Here is a 10,286-nt window from a genome sequence, read left to right as displayed (position 1 = left end):
CAACAACCCAGAAGACAGAAATCTTCATACTCACCGCTGTGAAAACCTCAAATCATACATAATCTCATATAGTACAGAAATTATAGTTTATTTTAATATCGAAAAATTGTGGTAAATTAAAACACAAGAACTCAAATTAACTTCAGTTAGTACATTTTGAATGTCGCATTTGTACTTCAAGATTGAGCAGTAATTTCATCCAAAATAAAGGTATGTATTCAACTCGAACCTTTGATGTATATATGTTGTGGTTCATGCGCATTATGTGACCTGACCCGGAACTGAAAAGCGCGCGCGCGAATCGTCTGTCGAGGTACGAGGCGGGCGGGGGGGGGGGGGGGGGGGGGGGAATGGAAGTGTCTGCTCCCGCCGGTTTCTGGACCAGAGAAGTGGTGATGTTGCTGGACTAAAAAGCTGGATACAACCCCACACTGAACGTAGTAAGTGGGCAGCTATCGAGGGGCACAGTGGAGTTAGCTATCGGTCGGCAACACAGGGTACTGTTCATACCGGTGTCAGTCATCTGTACAATTATTCACGGTCTAAAAATGGGAAGCAAAAAGAGAAAGAGACAAGAAGAATATTTTGATATTATTTAAGTGAATTGTATCTATAGCATATACCAGTATCAGTGTCTATGAATGCACAGTAATTTAGGGACTCGCTGTATCTGCAGAGACATCTACTTACCTGACAAGTAAATCTTGCGAAAGAAAGAGAACAAGTCGAAGCCACCTTATCACAACTAACAGTGAGTTACAAATTTATGTTAGACAGAAATATATACTTTGTCATATTTTTACTTACAGCATTCTTCTTAAACTTGAAGTGCACAGAAATGAGTGAAGAATAAGATTTAAAATAAAAGTTATTAAATCATAATCAGGAGCGATTAACAAAATATATAAATAAATATAAGATACATTTATCTGAAAGTACACCACCTGTGTCAAATGTTATTCTTGTTAGAAAATAAAATATGTAAAAATAATACTCAGAATCTGTAAAATCTAGCAGTAATATAAAATATTAATTCTGAGAAGCAGTAACTTTTGAATAAAACATAATAAATTAACCTGATACAATATCCACTTTTTATGATACCCTTTGTTGTTCGTAAGATAATTGCTTGATTTCACAGTGAAGTGTAATTAAATTTTATAGTAATGAACGCGGATTTTGCCACAATATTTTGTTATGCATTCTCCACTCTTAATGCTTTCCAGGAAAAAGATATCAAAGTTTTGTGTAGCTCTGCCGTGTTTCAAGCGGAGTAATTACACATACGCGTAAACATTTTGATTAAAAGATGGTTTATTATTAAGAATTAAATACAGCTCCAACAATTCTGGGTAACAACAATAATAAAGTAATCATATTAATTAATATTTACAGGAAAATACTAAAATATGGAAACAAAAACATGTAACATGTGAGAACATTAAAGTGAGGCAGAAAAATCAGATATAGACTACAGATAACTGAAAGATACTATGTCGTGTTACTGTAAAACGTAATCCTTGTTAGTCAAGGCACTTGAATAATATAAAAATAGACAGTTTTAGGACATAAAAGTGTTAGTGAGTGAAATAAATCCTTACGAATGATGTTAATGCAATTGTAAATTACAAAAAGAATTGTAAATAATAACATATCAATTAAATCACACAATAAATCTAGTATAAAGTATTTAAAATTAAGTTGCTACTACACATTATAATGCATATTGCCGTATGACATGCTCAGATATTTATGTTTTAGAATAAGACAAGTTCTGCGACTTTACACGTGTCAATAATAAGCATTAACCAGACGTTTATGTCTGGGAGATACGTAAATAACACAATGTCAGAAAAGTGTGTTAAAAAAATTCACGCTCATTTATAAAACTTCAATAAATAATGATAGTAAAACTCAAAATCAGTAGTTAATTGTAGTTATGATAGTATGAGAACTGAAAATACGAGAAAGAAAGATTATTTTATGTTATGATATCATGTCTAACTGAATGAAACTTCCAACACTTCGGACGAACCTGTTGCCTTAAACTTTAGCGTTGATGTGGTTTTATTCAACTATTCTAAAAGTATAAAACTGTGTAAATGACGAAGTTCTTCTTCTTTAGTTATATCGTAATGTCCACTTACTTTAAAAAAGGAACGAACTATATAATAATAACTTTATGTAAATCACGAAATGTATATTTAAACGATTATTAACAGGCACAAGTAAAATTATTAGTATATATCTAATGACTGCCACAGGCTTAATTTAACGAATTAAAAAAAACGTTGAAATAAATAATTAAATTAAAACTTCATTAATACGGACAACCATTACTCTAATTTATCAGTGACAATGATATTTAGTTAACGTTAGCGAGTCTTGAAGTACAATAACAGATTACGCAATACAGGCTTTATTTATAATTTGGATGGCGGAACTTAATTATTCTTATGTAAATTACTAAATCACCCTTAAATAAACCACAAAGTAACTCGACAAATTTTTACCTGGTTCCGACAGTGTCGCTGCCTATCTCATAGGATTTCTCTGGTTCTTTTCAGCTTCATAAAACACACAGTAATCCAAAATTGATTCCCACATCCTACTCTCAACTGTGCCGCTTTTAATAAACATCTGTAATGGTGTGAAATTTCAGATTCCCACAGCCGAGAGTGTAAAGATGACTGCCTTCTGGGATCTTCGGCCGTGTCTCTCACTGACAGACGTTTCAGAGATGTTTACTGCTCCCATCACTTAACGCCCTAATAACTAATCAGTAAGCACCTCTGAAATGTTGATCTGTTTCTACAAAGCACAGAACCCAGATGACAGCCATTTTCACCTTTAATTCTCGTAATATTTTCCTAGGAGTAACATAAAGTGTCAAATAAGGAAAAAAATATCCAGAAATATGGAGATATGGGATTTACGGAAAAATAGATTTACATAAAACTTATTTTGATGTAACTGACAATGAATGTACTATATTAAAATACCAAACTCTTCTTTGTAAAAGTTTCGGCTACCCAAGGAGAAATAATTCCACATTTTAATGAAATATAAAGATTCGTTACCATATTTGTAACAGCTTGTTGCTAAGTGCCATTCCAGTCCAAAATAAATTCAGTTTTCAAAACCTCAGTCGTACGGCTCAATTATTTATCTGATCGGCCCCTTTCTCGAGGTCTCCTGACGATCCTTTATAGACATTTCTCTTCGATTTTAGAATAATTAACTAAAAATTTCAACGGTGAATTGTGTTTCTCCGTTGATGTATACAGATTCCAAGTTTAACATTGACCTCTGTCTTCTGAATTACGGGGATAAAGAGGGCCAATTCTACAATAAATGTGGTATACAAGAAAGCTTGAATAAAGCCATGGAATCTTTTTGGAGACGAATGCATAATTTTGGAATGCAGTATTGGTTCAGTACATGTTTAAAGGTCTTTGATTCTGTCGACATATTGATATGGCTACCTATCGGCCTCAAAAGTTGGTATGTTTACGGCATGGTAAAAGCATTCAAGGCTCCATTGTATGACCAGTTTTCATTTGTACACACTGATAGAATACTTGAATATAGCAGAGTACACCACCCGGTGCTCAAATTGTGGATACATTCCTGATCAACAAACTGGAATCATTTTTACAAAACCTGAGAACTGTCGTAATAAATCTCATTGAATTACCAATCATCGAGGGAAAAACATTAGGTTACAAGCCTATAGCAATGGTTGGTTAAGATTACTGTGATGATACATTGGATAGCTTATTTAAGGGCAAAATTCCGTCGCTTAACTGGGGAGCCTGAGAAAATCATGGAAGAAACTCTATCAAAATAGCCAGCCTCCGGCTTAGATTCGAAGCCAGGCCTTTAAGGACACGAAACAGGAGTACTGACCACTCGACGAGGGCATTTGGTTGAATAAAATTTATGACCATTACTTTATATTTTCAGAAATTCTTCCGTCATCATCAACTACTTCATGGTTTCGAGCAGACATGTCCGTCCCGGGCCTGTTTTATATTTTGTCGAATTATCTCTTTGTTGATATTCAAATATTTCTATTTTCAACGAGAAGTCACTCCTAGATTCCTATAGGAATTCGACAATTTTACATCCTGTCCATTATGTGATCAGTTTTCTTCAAATTATTAAATCCTATTATTTAAATTCAATATATCTGTCGCACTGTTGGGACAGTACGAAATATTTATCATGGTCATGATCACTGGGTAATGGCTAAGACCTACTGCCGTAAGTAAGGCGTGCAACTTTGCTCCCTGTCAAACGTATTTTAATACCAAGGTCTTACAATACAATTCAAATCAAAAGCGTTAAACGTTTCAAAAGGCAAGCATCGTCCAACAGCGTCGCGGATCACTGGTTAGAGAATAACGTGTCTTCCGCTGCTTACTAAATATATAGTTTTATTTTGATGACTTGTTTTGCAAAAGTGTAATAAAGAACGCTTGTTCTTTGCATCATATACACGCTAACAAGTTTCTGGAATGACAAGAAAATAATATGTGACATTTTCTGTCATTGGAAGTAGTTTTAATGCGCACTATAAGGAGTTTCGAGTCCCATTTTCATGTGAATGGTTGCCATTGTGATGACAGAATTTTTTTTATATTTTATGTTAGTACAAGCGATGGGCAATAAACTAAGAACCCTCTGAAGATAATCCATCATGATAATCGGTAGACTACCGACGGCCCTGGAGACGCGAGTCGAAAGCTAATTTCATAAACTTACAGCATATGAATTAAATTTAAAATGACCTGCGATATAATATATTAACCATCATTAGCAGCAAACTAATTAGGGAATTTTGCTTTGGTATCTGTTGATAGTTGTAAAATTACCCCAAATATGATTTTATCTAATATATAATTGCTCTTGATTAAATCAGTATGTGTAGCTGCATTAAATATTCCATAAGTGTAACTAATTCTAACATATTCTGTATAAAAATGGAAGTTTTTTATACATTGCGAAGATGTAAAGAGTACTAAATATGGCTTCCTATACAACATTTTAATTCTATTATTATGTTTGTGTTTAATTTGATATTGTAATAAACTTTTTGTTATACTTATACATGCAAAAAATATGTATTATCAACTTCAAGTGACAAAAGAATACTTTGAAATTTATTGCGACTCAAAATAATGGTGTTATTTGTTCAGAATTAAATCTGTTTTAAATATAAAAATCTATGCACAATAACACAAATTAAATAGGTTATATTTGTTTACGTAAATCATTTAAGGACACTAAGTATGTGCAATGAAGAATAACAATAAATTAAATACATATATAAGTTGAATGTATAGATTCTATAACAGGAGTGATGAAATTTTACTACTTAGTTAACGAAATAACTGTCTTGGTATCTAATTACGAAGAAACTAACAAATAAACTGACTCTGCTAGTGACTGACCATGTAATTAATTAATTGTTTGTCTAATAAAATTGTTTGATTAAATATTTAACCGACCACTTAAGGCCCTGCTGATAACTGATTCTTTGACTGTCTGACCAAATGAGACAGCCAAGAAATTTTATGCTTATACTGAATCTAAGACTCACTTCCAAGGTCGGAAATATGACTTAACTTCATTGCACATTTAGCAATACTTTCTCAACTGCACATATAATTTGCTTTGGAAAGAACAATGCTTGTAAACGATAATTAAGTAGGATTTGAGGTTCTCACGGCAGTGAGTCTAAAGATGGCTGTATTCAGGGTTGTAGCGCCGTGTAGTCTGCTAGAAGTTTAGCGACGTTTCAAAGGTTCTTCCTGCCTCCATCATCAGGAAGATGAGTGACATTTATTGCCCTGATGATGGAGGCAACAAAGACCTATGAAAAGTTGGTAAACATCTACCAGGCTACACGGCGCTACAACCCAGAAGACAGCCACCTTGATAATCAAGAATGCCGTGAAGAGAAGCAATCTTGTTACATTTTAATGTTATGTTCAACCTTTTGTGTGCAGCGTCTAAAAAAACACGAAAAACCTGTCATGATAATCGGAGTACGTGTCTACAACAGAAAATGAAGCCTAAGGAAACAGAAGGGCTTGTATTCAACAGCCATGCTCACCACAGAGATGGGATGATAGTAATAGGACACATTTACAACCATGAAGCTCCTCTTGTACCTACATTTGTACCTAATTTCGCAAGTAATTAATCCGTCTTATTGTTGTAATGGGGTGAGACTATGTCTCTGTGGAACTGGGTTCGCTAACAGACTTATTGTCAATGTCCTAGATAATACATGAGTGTAATGACAGTCTACTGACAGGAGAAAACGGATTCGGAGTAAAAGCTACCAAAGTGCCACTCTGTCCACTATAAATCCAACGTGGACTAATCTGGTCTCGAAGCCGGGCCTCTGTTCTACGTTACGTGCACATAAATTCCTCTCAGAGTAAACAATTTAATTTATATTAAAATAAAATATATATTATGCCTAAATTGGACTGAGGCTGGCTCAGTATTGAGATCCGTCCACGTTTCCCTTACTGGTATTAACCATTTAAAGCTTAGTGGAATTATATGTGGCATATACGTTACAAGTCACTAATTTGAATTTTGCCAAGCGAGTATATTTATAAGTTTCGCATGGTTCTCAGTGTGAACAGAGATTAATCCCCAAAACAGCATTAACCAATTCGTCTTTGTAATGGTAAACTGTGCTTTCGTTGCGATGCGGACTGAATTTGTCTATATAATACTCAACTGCTGCTTCATCATTTATCCATGGCCTATTTTGTTTAAGGACTTGTGCATAATACAGCGCAGCTAATATAATCTCGATGTAATATCATTTTTGGCATTGCACTACTTGAAATAATTTTATGTTAATTAATTAATAAAGGATAAGTAAGAGGTTTAACTTTGTGTGATAAACACCACTTAATTTTAATTTGAATATGGTGCTTTGTGTAAAAAAATCACTGTAACAAAACACTGTTTACTCATCCACGGCTTACTATATGCAGGTAATTCTATGCAACGCAGCAAATCTGATGTTAACGTTTCGCAGCTTCCGTAATTAAGCGAAGATAAGAAATGATTTTAATTTGTATACACTGCTTTGTTTCACTTTTGAATAAAAACGCTTTTAAAACACTAATTTAAATTTCCCTTAATTCTTCACGCGGAAATTTTTTACTTCTTAAATATTATTTATATGAGTGTCATCGCCAAAGATTGACTGACGTATTCTTCTGTTGAAAATATTTGCATGGTGACGTATCATTTGTATAAATGAAAAGCAACATTTTTTAAGATAGTGTAGTTGCGTCATATTGTGATTTATTAAATTAAAATTAAATTATTTGGTTATTCCGTCAAATCACAATGTATTTAAAATAAGATAATTAAAATAATTAAAATATCATTCTGTGTTCCATATCGAATAATCGTTTTACAATTGGAACAGTTAATAAACCTTCATCGGATAAGGTAATACTTCTGGATCACCTCCAGACACAACTGTGTTGTCTACTATTTCATCTCTGACCGATGTAAACATCAAAAGCATCACTTCAAACAATAAAGTTGATCCATTATATGAAAATATCTGGACACGACCTCCAAAAAACTACACTACGAAAAATTGTAAAAAATTGTAATTGAGTTTTAAATTTAATATAATTTTACACCTGATGATGGTTTAATAAAACCGAAACATGTTGTAACTGTTCCAATTGTAAATCGATTATTCGATATGGAACACAGAATGATATTTTAATTATTTTAATTATCTTATTTTAAATACATTGTGATTTGACGGAATAACCAAATAATTTAATTTAAATATATTTTTAGTTTATTTCTCTGAAACTCTTAAACACAAAACACATAGGCCTGATTCTAGATCAAAGAATGAGTTCGTCTAAGCATGGTACCTCATATCATGCGAAAGGGTTAAGAAACTAATTTAACTGGACTGACTCAAGTATTGGTTCCAAAGGTCGCTTATAGTTTTAGCTGCACTTAATATCAATTGTAACACCAGATAATTAGTTCTGCGCAGGCGCACAGCCGTCCTAATACGTGGTATAGACACATCAGCTGATTCTTAGTTCTGCGTTAGTTAGTAAGGGGCAGTTTTTAGGAAAAGCACTCAGCATGACGTCATGGCTTCACGCTCGAGTCGACTGACTCGAGCTTGAAGTGACTGACAGTAAATCCAGAGAAACTACAGCCAGACGAGCGGGTACAGAAATTAGTTGCACAAAATACCGCATTTATATGTAGCTCATTCTAACACAGACGCGCTGTTAGGACGCCGTGGCAATAAATTTCCGTGACAAAACGCAGTCTTTATGAAACGAATGAAAACAACGGTTACTGCAAACAAATAATTTTGAGCGAATATCTGTTTAACGAACTTGACACATAAAATAAACAAAGCCCGGTTGTTCATGAAATATTCGTGTAATTCCGCATATCTCTTTTAAATGGTACGTAAATTCAAACCAGTCTCATCAATTCCATATATAAAATGTTTATTTCAGTGAATTTAAATGCAGTCTGTAAAACCAATTTTAAATATCTGGCGTTTATACGGTTCATCAGTGATATTTGCATCCATTTCAACAAATGGTGTATCTCGGAACGAGGTGGAAACTCTGTTCAATGTCAATATCTGTTAATTGTATGGTTGCGAAATAATTATTTCGTCTTTTACGTTTGGATTATCGTCTATGAGGGCTCCAGTAAACGTATTTCTGATTGAACTACCACAAACGAAACCTCGTTACGTCTAGTGTTTCCACAGATTCGGAGAGCAAATGGAATAATTCGTAAATATTAGGGTTTGGTCGTGTGATTTATAAAGAACAGGCGTGGAAGGGACGACAAAATTGACGTAAATATCCACGAAGTTTCTGTTATCTGAGTTTCGATTCATGATAAGCTATTACAAACAAGAAAATAGTTTGTAGTATAAATGAACACAAAGAGTCAAACGAGAGAGCACGGTCCTATACTTCATACAAGCAAGGAAATTAGAAAAGAAAGTTACCAGTAGAATGGACACATGAGCCACTTCAATCCAATTAGCATTATTAAACATTTACTTAACAATGTCAGTACCACTTATATAATAAAACATCATGACGGAAATTAATTACGATAAAACGAACGAGAATAAACAAAGAAAAATAATGAAAGAAAAAGAAGAGAGGATATAAAAATTAATAAAATAAGAAGAAAAAAGGAAGACTTGGTGTTCTGATGGCTGTGAATACTAAGATGGCTGTCTTCTGGGTTGTAGCACAGTGTAGTCTGGTAAAAGTTTATTAGTGTTGCTGCTGCCATCATCAGGGAGGTCGTCCTAATGATGAACGTCTACCAGACTACACAGCGCTACAACCCAGAAGACAGCCATCTTACAAGAATGAAAGTATGAAAGAGAATAGAAACAATATCGTGTGCATTTGTAAAGGTTGACGAAGCTTGGAGATTTCTTGCGACGAGTATATATAGGAACGGCTAAAAAACGTACAGGATAAAGGGTAAGGTTATAAAATGACAGGCATTCAGGCGGCCAAGATGTTCTATGCTTCCATGACATATCCGTTACAATGTCAATAACAGACAGCAATTGTGCTCCATCTCGATGTAGTCGGATTGGACATTAAATATTCTAATCAGTGACGAGGACTAGTGATGAACATGGTAACGAAACTTGGTTTCCATGAGGACCGGGGTTTATTAATTAGCTGACAGACTATTAGCATCTCAAGAAGAAATATCAGAATCGAGACAGCAACAGCAAACAGAATACGCCGACGAGATGACTAAACCAGACCGCATAAGATCCCATTGTTCTTGCTATATTTTATGATCCGCTGTTAAATGCCCAGAAAATCATTTGGATTCAAAACGTTGCGGCACATATAAATTGACGTCAGAACGCACCGTTCCGTTTGACACACCCCGACATAAGCCTGCACTGTGCCTTCAGCGAAACTGCGGTTCTCAAAATACTGATTTTCGGTTTCAATTAAAAACTGAGAGTATGCTGAATAACTCCGTATATAATGCATATGCTAACTCTTAAGTTTGAAAACATAATTCAATATATCCTAGCAAATTAATCTTACTCTGGTTGATCGCTACGTATTTATTTTAAAAATATATATTTCTGAAGTTGTTTGAGATAGAGGTTTGTGTGTTTTGTAGTGGAAACTCCACTTCATGTGCTGGCTACCCTGTCAAAAATAATGGCTCATCCATAGATTCACAGT

General features: G+C 34.3%; 1 protein-coding gene across 1 annotated transcript in view; it reads left to right on the top strand.

The window, feature by feature from the left end:
* Nucleotides 1-367: 367 nt before the first annotated feature.
* Nucleotides 368-10,286, top strand: part of LOC110839916 (uncharacterized) — an 89,338-nt gene continuing 79,419 nt past the window's right edge. The window contains exon 1 of the mRNA XM_022084535.2: nt 368-751. The gene's annotated coding sequence lies outside the window, so the exon portion shown is untranslated. The remainder of the gene's footprint in view (nt 752-10,286) is intronic.

This window comes from Zootermopsis nevadensis, unplaced genomic scaffold, assembly GCF_977971745.1.
Source record: "Zootermopsis nevadensis isolate Lab colony 2312 unplaced genomic scaffold, Znev_1.0 Znev_ptg000002l, whole genome shotgun sequence".
NCBI classification, from domain to species: domain Eukaryota; kingdom Metazoa; phylum Arthropoda; class Insecta; order Blattodea; family Termopsidae; genus Zootermopsis; species Zootermopsis nevadensis.
Note: the sequence above shows the minus strand (reverse complement) of the source record. Positions and strands in the feature narration are given on the sequence as shown.